Consider the following 20,197-nt stretch of genomic DNA (forward strand, 5'->3'; position numbering starts at 1 on the left):
CACTTTCCCAGTTACCACGCTGAAAAGTGAAATTCAAGGTTATTGATAGTGACACTAAGATGTTTGATGATTACACGAACTCAATTTGCCTTTTATTGTCTAAACAGTTGTTAAAAGTCATTACAGTTTCCAAAAAGCGCTATCAGAACTAAATTAAGAAAGAGAAGACAAACTTATTTTGTGCAGTTATTAAAACATCGTTGTGTGAATATCAGTAATCAAAAGATTCATCTCACGAAACCTAGTTGCGGATTTTCGCAACGGACTAATAAATGAATAATCATTACTAAGTATTTGTAAAGCTTTAATTTGTGAGTTCATAAGGCTCCGTTTGGATTGTAGGAATTTTTTTAGAAAGGTTTGAAAAGGAGAAAATTTTCTTAAATTTCTTAGGCTTTTTACACACAAAAATAAAGACAATGTGTATGATCAAATCTAATATTACAAAAGCAACATGGAAACAAAGACAGATAGATCCAATGCTGGCCATTGCCACATGGTTAATTTAGTCTCCAAAACTCTATATTGAATTACTTAAGGTGAACGCGAGTAAAAGCAGCTCCAAATGGTAATTCGGAATTTTAGAACGAATAAGCTTCGGCCTGGTTCTTTCGTCTATATTGAATTACTTCAGCCTTTGCGATTTTTACCTTGCTGACGGAAAGAAGGGCGAGAGATCAGGAAACGACGGCTGGTCTCCTTATTCTCTAGTCTTCCAATTACGATCTTGAGGAAATCCAAGATTCTAAAATCCGTCTATCCAAACGGCCCCTGGAAGTTTTGGGAAACACAGTTTTCCTAAACTATTTGTTTCCGAAAGTATTTGCTGAAGGTTATCGTTTTCTTAGTTTTGCTATTTAGCACTTTCTTATTTTTGCAAACTTTAGTTACTTCGTATACTAATGTCTTCTAATCTCGTAGCTAAGTTTAGTTTTTAGGTCTATTTAAAATATGAAAGTAAAAGATGGGTGGAGGAGTTTTTTTAGAGATTGAATAAAAATTCTACATCCACGTTTTTTTAATACATGAGATTTTTTGTGTTATACGTTTCTTGTCTTTTGTATAAGTTTTTGTTTCCCGGGCTGCGCCACTCTTTGTTTTAAAAGCTCAAGCTTCTACAATAGTGTGTATGCTCTCTTTAATTCCGTGCTTGAGTCCCTTGTTGGACAATAGCCAACCCATCCCTATTAGAAAGGGAAAAATGATATCAACACTGCAATGTTTTTATAAGATGCGAGACACATCTTGTGTAGCATTTAAAGGGCTATTAGAAGAATATTAAAGTTCCTACAAGCCCTCTAAATGCTAAAAGACAAGATGCTTTCGCGCATCTTATGAAAACAGTGGAGTGCTGAAATCATTTCCTGCATATGGTTAACTTTGCAAATAGAGAATGAAAGGGAAGAAAATCCCCATGTGAAATCAAAACCATTATGACACCCACATGGTGTTCCTTCCATCTTTGGAAGACGTCCCATGTATGAGATAACAGCCTGTTTGGATTGCAAGAAAAATATTTTTGACGGAATTTTTTCTTGAGAATTATTTCCCTAATTTAGAGGAAAACGGTATGATTATGGTTAAAAACTTAATATATAGAGGAATAGTATCCTAAATTGAAGGTATTTCATACCCTGTTTGGACTGCAGAAATTTGATGGAAAAGTTTTGAAAGAAAAATACTTATTAATTGGAAAAAAGAGATAACTTAAACCAACAGTATTCAATGTTCACTTAGAGGGGCCTTCAATTTATGATAATATCCCTCTAAATTAACCATAACCACATCATTTCACTCTAAATTGTAGAAAGAAAGATAATTCTTAAGATTTTTTTCATGATTTAGAGGTAAATCATAAAATAAAGTGCTATATCATTGTAAAGTAAAGGTCAATGTATATAAAACTTGAAGCCATCGTTCTACATATGTTACTTTTTTTTCATGTGTAATCATATAATGGAAAAGCAGGAAATTCTGAGAAAGTTTTCTTTACCAACTATGAGAAAAGGAGGAAATCCTGGGTGTGTGGGTTTCTGGACACGTGCATGTGCATGTGCATGTGTGAGCAACATGGGGACATAGGCATGCTAATTTTAAGTGAAATGCTAATTTTCTTAAGTGAAATGCTAATGGACTTCACTCACCATAGAATATTATTATTGATTATAAGTGAAATGCTAATTTTCTTTTCCCATAAAACAAGCATCCAAATAGGAGAAATACTTATCTAAGATGAAGTTTTTCTTTTTCATATTTGTTGAACTAAGGCTTTGTGTGCCCATCTCTCTAAAATGGAGAAATGAGGGGTAGAGCCTGTATAGAAGTGGAATCTCCCCATGCCACATCACCAAACCCCATTTAACTCCCATATGATTGTAATGTTATGGTGAGATCCAAGCAAAATTCCACCTTTTTTTTGTGGTTTTTGGCTTGGATTCTTTGGGAGGAGACAGGGGTGACACGTCAGCAGCAGGAGACATCCCTAGTAGTACTCTCCTGGGATTTCAATGCAATATTATCAACCAAACAAAGGGGTTCACTGACGTGGCACCCAAATGCCAAGCGAAACCCCTAAGCGCAATCCGACTTATGTTCAACCAAACACAAAAATTATTACTCATGGGAGTAAAAATCTATTTTTTGTCAGAAATTGCTAAAAAATAAAGTCCCTCTTAGATGAAGGAAAAAAAAAAGATTATCCGTTTAGTGTGAGATGAATGTTTATCAACATGCCCTTGTAGAAAATGTATGAGTAAAAAACTAATTTTTGTAAGAAATTGCTAAAAGGTAAAATGTCCCTCTAAGATTAAAAAAAAAAAGATTATCCGTTTGGTGTGAGATGTATATTTATTTAAATTCTCCTCTCATCCTACAAAATTAACAATCTCAATGTCTATTTGCACATGCCAAGTAGAAGCTGGGCTTACAAAAGATGGCAGAAGAAAAATACACCATCCGCTCAAATGACATTAGCATTGCTCAAAAAAAGAAAGACAAAAGGCAAATCTTCCCCTCAACTGACGTTAGCATTTGCTCAAAAACTGGGCTCCATCATCTGCTCAGCCTCTCTCTTCACATTGTTCTGGGCGGGGCATCTCCACCGCACATCGGTCTTTGATCATTGATTTTGTCTAAAAGATGGATACTTGAAATTGTTGATTTTTGCAAGCGCAGATAAATGGTGGATTAGCAAATGAACGGTCGTGATCGTCACAAACTGGCCTAGTGAAAGAATGGGACCCATAAGCCTTGATTGCACCAATGACACTGTTGAACTGCAATTACAAGAAAATTGTATAAAGCAACAAAAATGGCAAATGGGTCTTAATAAAAACAAGAACAAAAATGGAATATCACCTCAAAATCAATAGCTGAAGATGGTGGGAAGTTACAATCTTCGAGACCAGTGGTACGTGATATTGGCACGGCTCAATCAAATAACAGAGCCCAGTATGTTTGAGCACTGCTCTCTAATTGAACCGGACCAATATCCCGTTAAACCATCCCACATTTTTTCCCTTTTCTCCGAAGCATCTGTTCAAAAAAAAAAAAGGAAAAAAAGGAGAGAAATAAACCTTAAGCCATGAACATAAGACATCATGAACTAAACAAATAAACTTTTTTGTTAGTAAAAACACATAGAAGGTTGTTAGTTTTGGTAGCACAAGGAAAGATGTATGCTATTTTTTAGATAACAAATCATTCTCTATCGCTACCAAAACATATCTAAAATCGACAAAGAGACATGCAAAGATACACAAAAAGAAAAGATTTAAAAAAGTGGAAGAGAAGTGAAAAATGAGGAAGTGTGATAAAGAAAAGGAAAGGGGTTTGGGGCTTTTTCTGATAGAGAGGGGGAGAGGTATAGGAGATATCCATGACTTAAGAAGGGAGCAAAAGGAGATGGGCATTTAATTTCTCAACGACCCCACAACAAACTGAAAAAGAGGAGGTTAGAATATTTATTGAAAGTTGATACAGTGGGTCCTACCAAGAGAATCAAATCCGTGGTTTTTAATTGCATTTATAGTATGAGGGAGGGGATGTTGGCACAGGTCCATCCGCATTCAAATTTTATAGGGGTTGTGGTTGGTGAAATGCACTCTTTAGATTCAATTCTGAAAAATAAAAAATAAAAAGGTTCCTTCTTTCAATATATTGCTTTTTTTCTGTTTCCTATGTTCTTCTTCACAGTAAGGATTTAAAGCAGTTAGAAGATAAAGGTATTTTTAAAATATTTTTTCATGAATATGAAGTATGAATGATATGGGTCGAATGTTTTATAAGAATTCATCAATGAAACGTTCTTATGTACCTTTTTTTTAGAATTCTTGAACTGTAGGCGCTTCCTATATAGTTATTAATGACACCCTCTTTTTTGTTTTGAATTTGGATACGTGGCTATCAAACGTGAAAAAGGGTAGACGGGGGGGGGGGGGGGGAAGGGGTGTTAACAACAAAAGCATGAAGACTTGAAGATCGTAAGAGGGGTGTTCTGATAGAGAATGAGGGTGACAGTATGGACCCCTTCTAAAAAATTGCAAATTTATATTCTTTTTACATGATTATATGATGGATGCCTATATTTTTTTAGTGGAAATGTAAGTGGGTAAGAGAATAGGTAGAATGGGTTTAACCTTCACGATTCAAATTGGTAGAATGGTTTGATAAGAGAATTATGACAGATTTGTAACAAGACAAAGTAGATAAATGGCTTGAATTATGGAACAAATGGCCTCATTGTGAAAGCAACCAATTACTCCAAATGTTTAAGCTGTTGGAGAAGGTATTATTTAATCTTTTATAACACTCCCTCTCACATGTGACCCCTCTTTTTAGGGTTGACCTACATGTGGCACATGTGGCCCCTCTTTTGGGTTGGCCATTAGGTATCAGGGAGTTTTGAACTGATGACCTTTGCCTTGATATTCCATGATACCAAGTGAAAAGGCCAATCACTCGAAAAGCTTGAGCTGTTGGAGATGGCGATATTTAATCTTTTATACTTTAACATTCCTCACGTGTGGCCCCTCTTTTTAGGGTTGGCCTACATGTGGCACACGTGGCTCCGCTTTTTTGGGTTGGCCATTACATGTGGATTTTTAATATCAAAGAGTTTTTTTGGGTTGACTATATATCCAGATGGACAACATAAACCCTCATAACCTATGCTCGTATCTCTCTGTAGGGATTGCATCAATTTGGTTCGGAATATTTCTAAAATCCCATGTAATTACTCTGTAGAAATGAGAAAAGTAGTTGTTGTTAGTACAATGATACGCTAATTTGAAGCATGTGCGGATTGAGGTTGCACATATCCATGATGATTAAGAATATTTTAGCTATATAAACTCGTTGAGACGAAATTTATATAGAAATACGACATCGCATAGTTAGGAAAACCTTTATTATGACACAATACTCTTGATAAATGTAGGACAGATGCATGTTGTATTGGAACATATTGTGTTTGCAAAAACATTTGGCATATACATCTCTTATGCACTCTAGATTCATACAACATTGTTCTATGTGATTATGCATCATATCATCTCAATTAAAGTGAGACACTTGGGTAGTTGAAATAATTAGATCCATCTCACTTTGAAAAAGCAATTTAGGTATTTTCTCAAAAATATTGGCTTATTTAGGTTAGAAAGAGCCATCAATTATTTTTTTTACCAGGAACCAAGTCGATATAGTTAAAAATGGAAACCATATAGGTCCCACGCAAGATAATACTAGAGCAAGTCGAAATAGTAAAAAATGGAAACACGCAAGATAACACTAGAGCAAGGCTTTGCATGCATAAACAAATGGAGCACTATGAAACTTGTTTGCTAGGGTAAGCTTACAGTATATTGAGAATCATGTTTTGTAGATAAATTTTAGGATTTTAAGTAAGAAATCCCAGGTTTTAGAAATCTCTCCCACATCTTCAGATTTTCAAAACCTGGAAACAGGACGATCTCTTGTTCCCTGGCTCGACGGAAAAAGGGTGTGAAATCACGACAGACGAACACCTTTCTTCTCTCATCTTCTATCCAGGATTTTGAGGAAATCTAGGCGCATCCAAACGGCCCCATAGAGTAAAACTGGTTTAAAAACAATTTCCTTTTCTCATAATACTCGGAAGAAGAAATATAAATATGAAAAGGGGAGTGATAAATCGGCCCCCAAATATCTTAAATTGACCCCCCCTATGTGTATATCTTAAATTGACCCCTATGTGTCTTTCTCTCTAGGTTAGAGAGAGAAAGAGGAGAGAGAAAGACACATAGGGGGTGGATTTAAGATACACGGGGGTTGATTTATCACTGCCAACTACTTAGGGAACTATTTCTCAATTTTTCAAAAAATACTGTATGAACCACATAATAGGATGATCCAAACTGTCCATGTGATGGGGCACAATGTAAATAGGTTGTGCCCCAAAAATCCTTTCCATGGGGTGATCCTAGCCCTCCGATCTATAGAAGTTTCCATAATATTAGATCGGTGGGCTAGGATCATCCTAAGGAAATGATTTTTTGGGTGCAACCTATTTACGTTGTGGCCCATCACATGGACGGTTTGGATCATCTTATAGGGTGGTACTTTCTGAAAATTACGGACCATAAGGGCTTATAAAGGATCACACTACATAAAAACTCCACACGCGCCCAAATAGGAAATATAAAAATCTCGTACCAAAAAAGGCAGTTTCATTCCTCTGTTCTCTTTCGAATTTTTAGGTTTCCCTCGTAAAGATCTTTTCCAATGTCGAGCGAGCCCCTTCTCTCTTCCGAAGGGCACGAAATTCCTGAAATCGGAAATTCACAGAGCACTGATATTGGAAATCCACATAGCGCTGAAATAGGAAATCTACAAAATGAAGAAATCAAACCAAGCACAGGGGATAAAGTGTTGTTGTGTTGCAAATGTTCTCCATGCTGTTCTATCAAGAAAATAGTATGGTTTTCCTTCCTCATTTACATAGTTGTGGAGTTATTGCGGTTTCACAAAATCCCAAGTCCATGAGTGGGATGTCTGGGAAAAAGGAGAATAAGTATGTAGACGCACTTTACTATTGCGTAGTAACGTTGTGCACTGTGGGTTATGGTGACATCTCACCAAACACCGACTTCTTTAGGTGTTTCACTATCCTTTTAGTGCAGTTGAGTCCCATTTTCATGAGTGAATTACTCAGTGCCATGAATTATTTGTTAGACTACTTTTTTGTGCTGAGGAGGAGGAGATGGTGAGACTTCGTCAGAAGTTGAGTTTGGTCACTGATGGGGTAAAAAAAACAGCAGCTAATTAGCTGTCGACACGTGGCCCCAGGATGGTCCACCACGAGTCTGTAGACACCCCATTTTGACCGAACACTTAACCCGTCATTTTGAGTAAAAACCCAAAAAAATTAGTACATTGGAGTCATAAATTTGTCCCTATAGTAGGTTAGGATCCCATTTAGGTCCCTTTAAAATTTTATCGAAATCCGCCAAGAAATGGCAAATAAGACGAGTGTAGTTTGTAGCGTTGTGTGGTATAGTGTAGCAGAAGGAGGGTGTTTTATCCCGGCCAGGGGGTTGCCTGGGAGAAATAAAACGTGTGTAATTTATAGTGGGGCACAATGTAAATAGGTTGTGCCCCAAAAATCCTTTCCATGGGGTGATCCTAGCCCTCCGATCTATAGAGGTTTCCATAATATTAGATCCGTGGGCCAGGATCATCCAAAGGAAATGATTTTTTGGGTGCAACCTATTTACGTTGTGGCCCATCACATGGACGGTTTGGATCATCTTATAGGGTGGTACTTTCTGAAAAGTACGGACCATAAGGGCTTATAGGGGCTCACACTACATAAAAACTCCACACGCGCCCAAAGAGGAAATATAAAAATCTCGTACCGAAAAAGACGGTTTCATTCATCTGTTCTATTTCGAATTTTTAGGTTTCCCTCGTAAAGATCTTTTCCAATGTCGAGCGAGCCCCTTCTCTCTTCCGAATGGCACGAAATTGCTGAAATCGAAAATTCACAGAGCACTGAAATCGGAAATCCACATAGCGCTGAAATAGGAAATCTAGAAAATGAAGAAATCAAACCAAGCACAGGGGATAAAGTGCTTTTGTATTGCAAATATTCTCCATGCTGTTCTATCAAGAAAATAGTATGGTTTTCCTTCCTCATTTACATAGTTGTTGGAGTTATTGCGGTTTCACAAAATCCAAAGTCCATGATTGGGATGTCTGGGAAAAAGGGGAATAAGTATGTAGACGCAGTCTACTACTGCGTAGTAACGTTGTGCACTGTGGGTTATGGTGACATCTCACCAAACAACGACTTCTTTAGGTGTTTCACTATCCTTTTAGTGTTGTTGAGTCCCATTTTCACGAGTGAATTACTCAGTGCAATGAATTATTTGTTAGACTGTTTGTTAGACTACTTTTTTTGTGCTGAGGAGGAGGAGATGGTGAGACTTCGTCAGAAGTTGAGTTTGGTCACTGATGGGGTACAAAAAACAGCAGCTAATTAGTTCTCGACACGTGGCCCTAGGATGGTCCACCACGAGTCTGTAGACACCCCATTTTGACCGAACCCTTAACCCGTCATTTTGAATAAAAACCCTAATAAATTAGTGCAATAGAGTCCTAAATTAGTCCCTACAGTAGGTTAGGATCACATTTAGGTCCCTTTAAAATTTTGTCGAAATCCGCAAAGAAATGGCAAATAAGACGAGTGTAGTTTCTAGCGTTGTGTGGTATAGTGTAGCAGAAGGGGGCTGTTTTATACCGGCCAGGGGGTTGCCTAGGAGAAATAAAACGTGAGTAATTTATAGTGGTGCACAATGTAAATGATTTTTTGGGTGCAACCTATTTACGTTGTGGCCCATCACATGGACGGTTTGGATCATCTTATAGGGTGGTACTTTCTGAAAAGTACGGACCATAAGTGCTTACAAGGGCTCACACTACATAAAAACTGCACACGCGCCCAAATAGGAAATATAAAAATCTCGTACCGAAAAAGACAATTTCATTAATCTGTTCTCTTTCGAATTTTTAGGTTCCCCTCGTAAAGATCTTTTCCAATGTCGAGCGAGCTCCTTCTCTCTTCCGAATGACACGAAATTTTGAAATCGAAAATTCAGAGAGCACTAAAATCGAAAAATCCACACAACGCTGAAATAGGAAATCTACAAAATGAAGAAATCAAACCAAGCACAGGAGATAAAGTGCTGTTGTGTTGCAAATATTCTCCATGCTGTTCTATCAAGAAAATAGTATGGTTTTCCTTTCTCATTTACATAATTGTTGGAGTTATTGCGGTTTCACAAAATCCCAAGTCCATGACTGGGATGTCTGGGAAAAAGGGGAATAAGTATGTAGACGCAGTATACTACTGCGTAGTAACATTGTGCACTGTGGGTTATGGTGACATCTTACCAAACACCGACTTCTTTAGGTGTTTCACTATCCTTTTAGTGCTGATGAGTCCCATTTTCACGAGTGAATTACTCAGTGAAATGAATTATTTGTTAGACTGTTTGTTAGACTACTTTTTTGGTGCTGAGGAAGAGGAGATGGTGAGACTTCGTCAGAAGTTGAGTTTGGTCACTGATGGGGTACAAAAAACAGCAACTAATTAGCTGTCGACACGTGGCCCCAGGATGGTCCACCACGAGTCTGTAGACACCCCATTTTGACCGAACCCTTAACCCGTCATTTTGAATAAAAACCCTAATAAATTAGTGCATTAGAGTCCTAAATTGGTCCCTATAGTAGGTTAGGATCCCATTTAGGTCCCTTTACAATTTTGTCGAAATCCGCCAAGAAATGGCAAATAAGACGAGTGTAGTTTGTAGCGTTGTGTGGTATAGTGTAGCAGAAGGGGGTGTTTTATCCCGGCCAGGAGGTTGCTTGGGAGAAATTAAACGTGAGTAATTTATAGTGGGGCAGAATGTAAATAGGTTGTGCCCCAAAAATCCTTTCCATGGGGTGATCCTAGCCCTCCGATCTATAGAGGTTTCCATAATATTAGATCCGTGGGCTAGGATCATCCTAAGGAAATGATTTTTTGGGTGCAACCTATTTACGTAGTGGCTCATCACATGGACGGTTTGGATCATCTTATAGGGTGGTACTTTCTGAAAAGTACGGACCATAAGGGCTTATATGGGCTCACACTACATAAAAACTCCACACGCGCCCAAATAAGACATATAAAAATCTCGTACCGAAAAAGACAGTTTCATTCCTCTGTTCTCTTTCAAATTTTAAGGTTCCCCTCGTAAAGATCTTTTCCAATGTCGAGCGAGCCCCTTCTCTCTTCCGAAGGGCACGAAATTGCTGATATCGAAAATTCACAGAGCACTGAAATTGGAAATCCACATAGCACTGAAATAGGAAATCTACAAAATGAAGAAATCAACCCAAGCACAGGGGATAAAGTGCTGTTGTGTTGCAAATGTTCTCCATGCTGTTCTATCAAGAAAATAGTATGGTTTTCATCCTCATTTACATAGTTTTGGAGTTATTGCGGTTTCACAAAATCACAAGTCCATGACTGGGATGTCTGGGAAAAAGAGGAATAAGTATGTAGACGCACTCTACTACTGCGTAGTAACGTTGTGCACGGTGGGTTATGGTGACATCTTACCAAACACCGACTTCTTTAGGTGTTTCACTATCCTTTTAGTGCTGTTGAGTCCCATTTTCACGAGTGAATTACTCAGTGCAATGAATTATTTGTTAGACTGTTTGTTATACTACTTTTTTTGTGCTGAGGAGGAGGAGATGGTGAGACTTCATCAGAAGTTGAGTTTGGTCACTGATGGGGTACAAAAAATAGCAGCTAATTAGCTGTCGACACGTCGCCCCAGGATGGTCCACCACGAGTCTGTAGACACCCCATTTTGACCGAACCCTTAACCCGTCATTTTGAATAAAAACCCTAATAAATTAGTGCATTAGAGTCCTAAATTGGTCCCTACAGTAGGTTAGGATCCCATTTAGGTCCCTTTAAAATTTTGTCGAAATCCGCCAAGAAATGGAAAATAAGACGTGTGTAGTTTGTAGCGTTGTGTGGTATAGTGTAGCAGAAGGGGGTGTTTTATCCCGGCCAGGGGGTTGCCTGGGAGAAATAAAACGTGAGTAATTTATAGTGGTGCAGGATGTAAATAGGTTGTGCCACAAAAATCGGTTCCATGGGGTGATCCTAGCCCTCCGATCTATAGAGGTTTCCATAATATTAGATCCGTGGGCTAGGATCATCCTAAGGAAATGATTTTTTGGGTGCAACCTATTTATGTTGTGGCCCATCACATGGAGGGTTTGGATCTTCTTATAGGGTGGTACTTTGTGAAAAGTACGAACCATAAGGGCTTATATGGGCTCACACTACATAAAAACTCCACACGCGCCCAAATAAGAAAAATAAAAATCTCGTACCGAAAAAGACAGTTTCATTCCTCGGTTCTCTTTCGAATTTTTAGGTTCCCCTCGTAAAGATCTTTTCCAATGTCGAGCGAGCCCCTTCTCTCTTCCGAAGGGCACGAAATTGCTGAAATCGAAAATTCACAGAGCACTGAAATCGGAAATCCACATAGCGCTGAAATAGGAAATCTAAAAAATGAATGGTTTAACCTTCACGATTCAAATTGGTAGAATGGTTTGATGAGAGAACTATGACAGATTTGTAACAAGACAAAGTAGATAAATGGCTTGAATTATGGAACAAATGGCCTCATTGTGAAAGCAACCAATTACTCCAAAAGTTTAAGCTGTTGGAGAAGTCGTTATTTAATCTTTTATAACACTCCCTCTCACATGTGACCCCTCTTTTTAGGGTTGACCTACATGTGGCACATGTGGCCCCTCTTTTGGGTTGGCCATTAGGTATCAGGGAGTTTTGAACTGATGACCTTTGCCTTGATATTCCATGATACCAAGTGAAACGGCCAATCACTCGAAAAGCTTGAGCTGTTGGAGATGGCGATATTTAATCTTTTATACTTTAACATTCCTCACGTGTGGCCCCTCTTTTTAGGGTTGGCCTACATGTGGCACACGTGACCCCGCTTTGGGTTGGCCATTACATGTGGATTTTTAATATCAAAGAGTTTTTTTGGGTTGACTATATATCCAGATGGACAACATAAACACTCATAACCTATGCTCGTATCTCTCTGTAGGGATTGCATCAATTTGGTTCGGAATATTTCTAAAATCCCATGTAATTACTCTGTAGAAATGAGAAAAGTAGTTGTTGTTAGTACAATGATACGCTAGTTTGAAGCAAGTGCGGATTGAGGTTGCACATATCCATGATGATTAAGAATATTTTAGCTATATAAACTCGTTGAGACGAAATTTATATAGAAATATGACATCGCATAGTTAGGAAAACCTTTATTATGACACAATACTCTTGATAAATGTAGGACGGATGCATGTTGTATTGGAACATATTGTGTTTGCAATAACATTTGGCATATACATCTCTTATGCACTCTGGATTCATACAACATTGTTCTATGTGATTATGCATCATATCATCTCAATTAAAGTGAGACACTTGGGTAGTTGAAATAATTAGATCCATCTCACTTTGAAAAAGCAATTTAGGTATTTTCTCAAAAATATTGGGCTTATTTAGGTTAGAAAGTGCCATCAATTATTTTTTTTACCAGGAACCAAGTCGATATAGTAAAAAATGGAAACCATATAGGTCCCACGCAAGATAATAGTAGAGCAAGTCGAAATAGTAAAAAATGAAAACACGCAAGATAACACTAGAGCAAGGCTTTGCATGCATAAATAAATGGAGCACTATGAAACTTGTTTGCTAGGGTAAGCTTACAGTATATTGAGAATCATGTTTTGCAAATAAATTTTAGGATTTTAAGTAAGAAATCCAGGTTTTAGAAATCTCTCCCACATCCTGAGATTTTCAAAACCTGGAAACAGGACGATCTCTTGTTCCCTGGCTCGATGGAAAAAGGGTGTGAAATCACGACAGACGAACACCTTTCTTCTCTCATCTTCTATCCAGGATTTTGAGGTAATCTAAGCGCATCCAAACCACCCCATAGAGTAAAATTGGTTTAAAAACAATTTCCTTTTCTCATAATACTCGGAAGAAGAAATATAAATATGAAAAGGAGAGTGATAAATCGGCCCCCAAATATCTTAAATTGACCCCCCTATGTGTATATCTTAAATTGACCCCTATGTGTCTTTCTCTCTGGGTTAGGGAGAGAAAGAGGAGAGAGAAAGACACATAGGGGGTGGATTTAAGATACACGGGGGTTGATTTATCACTGCCTACTACTTAGGGAACTATTTCTCTATTTTTCAAAAAATACTGTATGAACCACATAATAGGATGATCCAAACTGTCCATGTGATGGGGCACAATGTAAATAGGTTGTGCCCCAAAGATCCTTTCCATGGGGTGATCCTAGCCCTCCGATCTATAGAGGTTTCCATAATATTAGATCGGTGGGCTAGGATCATCCTAAGGAAATAATTTTTTGGGCGCAACCTATTTACATTGTGGCCATTAAACGAACATTTTGGATCATCTTATAAGGTGGTACTTTCTGAAAATTACCGACCACAAGAGCTTATAAGGGATCACACTACATAAAAACTCCACACGCGCCCAAATAAGAAGTATAAAAATCTCGTACCGAAAAAGGCAGCTTCATTCCTCTGTTCTCTTTCGAATTTTTAGGTTTCCCTCGTAAAGATCTTTTCGAATGTCGAGCGAGCCCCTTCTCTCTTCCGAAGGGCACGAAATTGCTGAAATCGGAAATTCACAGCGCACTGAAATTGAAAATCCACATAGCGCTGAAATAGGAAATCTACAAAATGAAGAAATCAAACCAAGCACAGGGATAAAGTGCTGTTGTGTTGCAAATGTTCTCCATGCTATTCTATCAAGAAAATAGTATGGTTTTCCTTCCTCATTTACATAGTTGTTAGAGTTATTGCGGTTTCACAAAATCCCAAGTCCATGACTGGGATGTCTGGGAAAAAGGGGAATAAGTATGTACACGCACTCTACTATTGCGTAGTAACGTTATGCACTGTGGGTTACAGTGACATCTCACCAAACACCGACTTTTTTAGGTGTTTCACTATCCTTTTAGTCTTGTTGAGTCCCATTTTCACGAGTGAATTACTCAGTGCCATGAATTATTTGTTAGACTGTTTGTAAGACTACTTTTTTGGTGCTGAGGAGGAGGAGATGGTGAGACTTCGTCAGAAGTTGAGTTTGGTCACTGATGGGGTACAAAAAATAGCAGCTAATTAGCTGTCGACACGTGGCCCCAGGAAGGTCCACCATGAGTCTGTAGACACCCCATTTTGACCGAACACTTAACCCGTCATTTTGAGTAAAAACCCTAATAAATTAGTGCATTGGAGTCATAAATTTGTCCCTATGGTAGGTTAGGATCCCATTTAGGTCCCTTTAAAATTTTGTCGAAATCCGCCAAGAAATGACAAATAAGACGAGTGTAGTTTGTAGCGTTGTGTGGTATATTGTAGCAGAAGGGGGGTGTTTTATCCCGGCCAGGGGGTTGCCTGGGAGAAATAAAACGTGTGTAATTTATAGTGGGGCACAATGTAAATAGGTTGTGCCCCAAAAATCCTTTCCATGGGGTGATCCTAGCCCTCCAATCTATAGAGATTTCCATAATATTAGATCGGTGGGCCAGGATCATCCTAAGGAAATGATTTTTTGGGTGCAACCTATTTACGTTGTGGCCCATCACATGGACGGTTTGGATCATCTTATGCGGTGGTACTTTCTGAAAAGTACGGACCATAAGGGCTTATATGGGCTCACACTACATAAAAACTCCACACGCGCCCAAATAAGAAATATAAAAATCTCGTACCGAAAAAGACAGTTTCATTCCTCTATTCTCTTTCCAATTTTTAGGTTTCCCTCGTAAAGATCTTTTCCAATGTCGAGCGAGCCCCTTCTCTCTTCCGAAGGGCAAAATTCACAGAGCACTGAAATCGGAAATCCACATAGCGCTGAAATTAGAAATCTACAAAATGAAGAAATCAAACCAAGCACAGGGGATAAAGTGCTGTTGTGTTGCAAATGTTCTGCTTCCTGTTCTATCAAGAAAATAGTATGGTTTTCCTTCCTCATTTACATAGTTGTTGGAGTTATTGCGGTTTCACAAAATCCCAAGTCCATGACTTGGATGTCTAGGAAAAAGGGGAATAAGTATGTAGACGCAGTCTACTACTGCGTAGTAACGTTGTGCACTGTGGGTTATGGTGCAATCTCACCAAACACCGACTTCTTTAGGTGTTTCACTATCCTTTTAGTGCTGTTGAGTCTCGTTTTCACGAGTGAATTACTCAGTGCAATGAATTATTTGTTAGACTGTTTGTTAGACTACTTTTTTGGTGCTGAGGAGGAGGAGATGGTGAGATTTCGTCAGAAGTTGAGTTTGGTCACTGATGGGGTACAAAAAACAGTAGCTAATTAGCTGTCGACACGTGGCCCCAGGATGGTCCACCACGAGTCTATAGACACCCCATTTTGACCGAACCCTTAACCCGTCATTTTGAATAAAAACCCTAATAAATTAGTGCATTAGAGTCCTAAATTTGTCCCTATAGTAGGCTAGGATCCCATTTAGGTCCTTTTAAAATTTTGTCGAAATCCGCCAAGAAATGGCAAATAAGCCGGGTGTACTTTGTAGCGTTGTGTGGTATAATGTAGCAGAAGGGGGGTGTTTTATCCCGGCCAGGGGTTGCTTGGGAGAAATAAAACATGAGTAATTTATAGTGGGGCAGAATATAAATAGTTTGTGCCCCAAAAATCCTTTCCATGGGGTGATCCTAGCGCTCCGATCTATAGAGGTTTCCATAATAATAGATCCGTGGGCAAGGATCATCCTAAGGAAATGATTTTTTGGGTGCAACCTATTTACGTTGTGGCCCAGCACATGGACGGTTTTGATCATCTTATAGGGTGGTACTTTCTGAAAAGTACGGACCATAAGTGCTTATAAGGGCTCACACTACATAAAAACTCCACACGCGCCCAAATAGGAAATATAAAAATCTCGTACCGAAAAAGGCAGTTTCATTCCTCTGTTCTCTTTCGAATTTTTAGGTTCCCCCGGTAAAGATCTTTTGCAATGTCTAGCGAGCCCCTTCTCTCTTCCGAATGGCACGAAATTTCTGAAATCGGAAATTCACAGAGCACTGAAATCGAAAATCCACATAGCGCTGAAATAGAAAATCTACAAAATGAAGAAATCAAACCAAGCACAGGGGATAAAGTGTTGTTGTGTTGCAAATGTTCTCCATGCTGTTCTATTAAGAAAATAGTATGGTTTTCCTTCCTCATTTACATAGTTGTTGAGTTATTGCGGTTTCACAAAATCCCAAGTCCATGACTGGGATGTCTGGGAAAAAGGGGAATATGTATGTAGACGCACTCTACTACTGCGTAGTAACGTTGTGCACTGTGGGTTATGGTGACGTCTCACCAAACACCGACTTCTTTAGGTGTTTCACTATCCTTTTAGTGCTGTTTAATCCCATTTTCACGAGTAAATTCATCAGTGCCTTGAATTATTTGTTAGACTGTTTGTTAGACTACTTTTTTGGTGCTGAGGAGGAGGAGATGGTGAGACTTCATCAGAAGTAGAGTTTGGTCACTGATGGTGTACAAAAAACAGCAACTAATTAGCTGTCGACACGTGGCCCCAGGATGATCGACCACGAGTCTGTAGACACCCCATTTTGACCGAACCCTTAACCCGTCATTTTGAGTAAAAATTCTAATAAATTAGTGCATTAGAGTCCTAAATTTGTCCCTACAATAGGTTAGGATCCCATTTAGGTCCCTTTAAAATTTTGACGAAATCCGCTAAGAAATGGCAAATAAGACGAGTGTAGTTTGTAGCGTTGTGTGGTATAGTGTAGCAGAAGGTGGGTGTTTTATCCCGGCCAGAGTGTTGCCTAGGAGAAATAAAACGTTTGTAATTTATAGTGGGGCAGAATGTAAATAGGTTGTGCCCCAAAAATCCTTCCCATGGGTTGATCCTAACCCTCCGATCTATAGAGGTTTCGATAATATTAGATCGGTGGGCTAGGATCATCCTAAGGAAATGATTTTTTGGGTGCAACCTATTTACGTTGTGGCCCATCACATGGACGGTTTGGATTATCTTATAGGGTGGTACTTTCTGAAAATGACGGACCATAAGGGCTTATAAGAGATCACACTACATAAAAACTCCACACGCGCCCAAATAGGAAATATAAAAATCTCGTACCGAAAAAGGCAGTTTCATTCCTCTGTTCTCTTTCGAATTTTTAGGTTTCCCTCGTAAAGATCATTTCCAATGTCGAGCGATCCCCTTCTCTCTTCCGAAAGGCACGAAATTGCAGAAATCAAAAATTCACAGAGCACTGAAATTGGAAATCCACATAGCGCTGAAATAGGAAATCTACAAAATGAAGAAATCAAACCAAGCACAGGGAATAAAGTGTTGTTGTGTTGCAAATGTTTTCCATGCTGTTCTATCAAGATAATAGTTTGGTTTTCCTTCCTCATTTACATAGTTGTTGGAGTTATTGCGGTTTCACAAAATCCCAAGTCCATGACTGGGATGTCTGGGAAAAAGGGGAATAAGTAGGTAGACGCACTCTATTACTGCGTAGTAACGTTGTGCACTGTGGGTTATGGTGACATCTCACCAAACACCGACTTCTTTAGGCGTTTCACTATCCTTTTAGTCTTGTTGAGTCCCATTTTCACGAGTCAATTACTCAGTGCTATGAATTATTTGTTAGACTGTTTGTTAGACTACTTTTTTGGTGCTTAGGAGGAGGAGAGGGTGAGACTTCGTCAGAAGTTGAGTTTGGTCAATGATGGGCTATACAAAACAGCAGCTAATTAGCTGTCGACATGTGGCCCGAGGAAGGTCCGCCATGAGTTTGTAGACACTCCATTTTGACCGAACACTTAACCCGTCATTTTGAGTAAAAATCCTAATAAATTAGTGCATTAGAGTCATAAATTTGTCCTTATAGTAGGTTAGGATCCCATTTAGGTCCCTTTAAAATTTTGTCGAAATCCGCAAAGAAATCGCAAATAAGACGAGTGTAGTTTGTAGCGTTGTGTGGTATATTGTAGTAGAAAGGGGGTGTTTTATCCCGGCAAGGGGGTTGCCTGGGAGAAATAAAATGTGTGTAATTAATAGTGGGGCACAATGTAAATAGGTTGTGCCCCAAAAATCCTTTACATGGGGTGATCCTAGCCCTCCGATCTATAGAGGTTTCCGTGATATTAGATCGGTGGGCCAGGATCATCCTAAGGAAATGATTTTTTGAGTGCAACCTATTTACGTTGTGGCCCATCACATGGACGGGTTGGATCATCTTATAGGGTGGTACTTTCTGAAAAGGACGGACTATAAGGGCTTATAAGGGCTCACACTACATAAAACTCCACACGCGCCCAAATAGGAAATATAAAAATCTCGTACCGAAAAAGACATTTTCATTCCTCTGTTCTCTTTCGAATTTTTAGGTTTCTCTCGTAAAGATCTTTTCCAATGTCGAGCGAGCCCCTTCTCTCTTCCGAAGGGCACGAAATTGCTGAAATCCAAAATTCACAGAGCACTGAAATCGGAAATCCACATAGCGCTGAAATAGGAAATCTACAAAATGAAGAAATCAAACCAAGCACAGGGGATAAAGTGCTTTTGTATTGCAAATATTCTCCATGCTGTTCTATCAAGAAAATAGTATGGTTTTCCTTCCTCATTTACATAGTTGTTGGAGTTATTGCGGTTTCACAAAATCCCAAGTACATGACTGGGATGTCTGGGAAAAAGGGGAATAAGTATGTAGACGCAGTCTACTACTGCGTTGTAACGTTGTGCACTGTGTGTTATGGTGACATCTTACCAAACACCGACTTCTTTAGGTGTTTCACTATCCTTTTAGTGCTATTGAGTCCCATTTTCACGAGTGAATTACTCAGTGCAATGAATTATTTGTTAGACTACTTTTTTGGTGCTGAGGAGGAGGAGATGGTAAGACTTCGTCAGAAGTTGAGTTTGGTCACTGATGGGGTACAAAAAACAGCAGCTAATTAGCTATCGATACATGGCCCCAGAATGGTCCACCACGAGTCTGTAGACAACCCATTTTGACCGAACCCTTAACCCGTCATTTTGAATAAAAACCCTAATAAAATAGTGCATTAGAGTCTTAAATTTGTCCTTACAGTAGGTTACGATCCCATGTAGGTCCCTTTAAAATTTTGTCGAAATCCGCAAAGAAATGGCAAATAAGACGAGTGTAGTTTATAGCGTTGTGTGGTATAGTGTAGCAGAAGGGGGGTGTTTTATCCCGGCCAGGGGTTTGGCTGGGAGAAATAAAATGTGTGTAATTTATAGTGGGGCACAATGTAAATAGGTTGTGCCCCAAAAATCCTTTCCATGGGGTGATCCTAGCCCTCCGATCTATAGAGGTTTCCATAATATTAGATCGGTGGGCTAGTATCATCCTAAGGAAATGATTTTTTGGGTGCAACCAATTTACGTTGTGGCCCATCAAATTGACGGTTTGGATCATCTTATAAGGTGGTACTTTCTGAAAAGTACGGACCATAAGGACTTATATGGGCTCACACTACATCAAAACTCTACACGCGCTCAAATAAGAAATATAAACATCTCGTACCGAAAAAGACAGTTTCATTCATCTGTTCTCTTTCGAAATTTTAGGTTTCCCCCGTAAAGATCTTTTCCAATGTCGAGCAAGCCCCTTCTCTCTTCCGAAGGGCACGAAATTGCTGAAATTGGAAATTCATAGAGCACTGAAATAGAAAATCCACATAGCGCTGAAATAGGAAATCTACAAAATGAAGAAATCAAACCAAGCACAGGAGATAAAGTGTTGTTGTGTTGCAAATGTTCTCCATGCTGTTCTATCAAGAAAATAGTATGGTTTTCCTTCCTCATTTACATAGTTGTTGGAGTTATTCCGGTTTCACAAAATCCCAAGTCCATGACTTGGATGTCTGGGAGAAAGGGGAATAAGTATGTAGACGCAGTCTACTACTGCGTAGTAACGTTGTGCACTGTGGGGTATGGTGACATCTCACCAAACACCGACTTCTTTAGGTGTTTCACTATCCGTTTAGTGTTGTTGAGTC

At 39.0% G+C, this 20,197-nt stretch overlaps 1 long non-coding RNA gene across 1 annotated transcript; it reads right to left on the reverse strand.

The window, feature by feature from the left end:
* Nucleotides 1-2,864: 2,864 nt before the first annotated feature.
* Nucleotides 2,865-3,838, reverse strand: LOC143855025 (uncharacterized). Its single transcript, XR_013237653.1, has 2 exons — nucleotides 3,358-3,838; nucleotides 2,865-3,275 (listed from the first exon to the last, which is right to left on the reverse strand). It is a non-coding gene; the product is annotated as an uncharacterized LOC143855025 (long non-coding RNA).
* Nucleotides 3,839-20,197: the final 16,359 nt, after the last annotated feature.

This window comes from Tasmannia lanceolata, unplaced genomic scaffold (assembly GCF_043159265.1).
Source record: "Tasmannia lanceolata isolate RefF3 unplaced genomic scaffold, GAP_Taslan_0.1 ptg000020l, whole genome shotgun sequence".
NCBI classification, from domain to species: domain Eukaryota; kingdom Viridiplantae; phylum Streptophyta; class Magnoliopsida; order Canellales; family Winteraceae; genus Tasmannia; species Tasmannia lanceolata.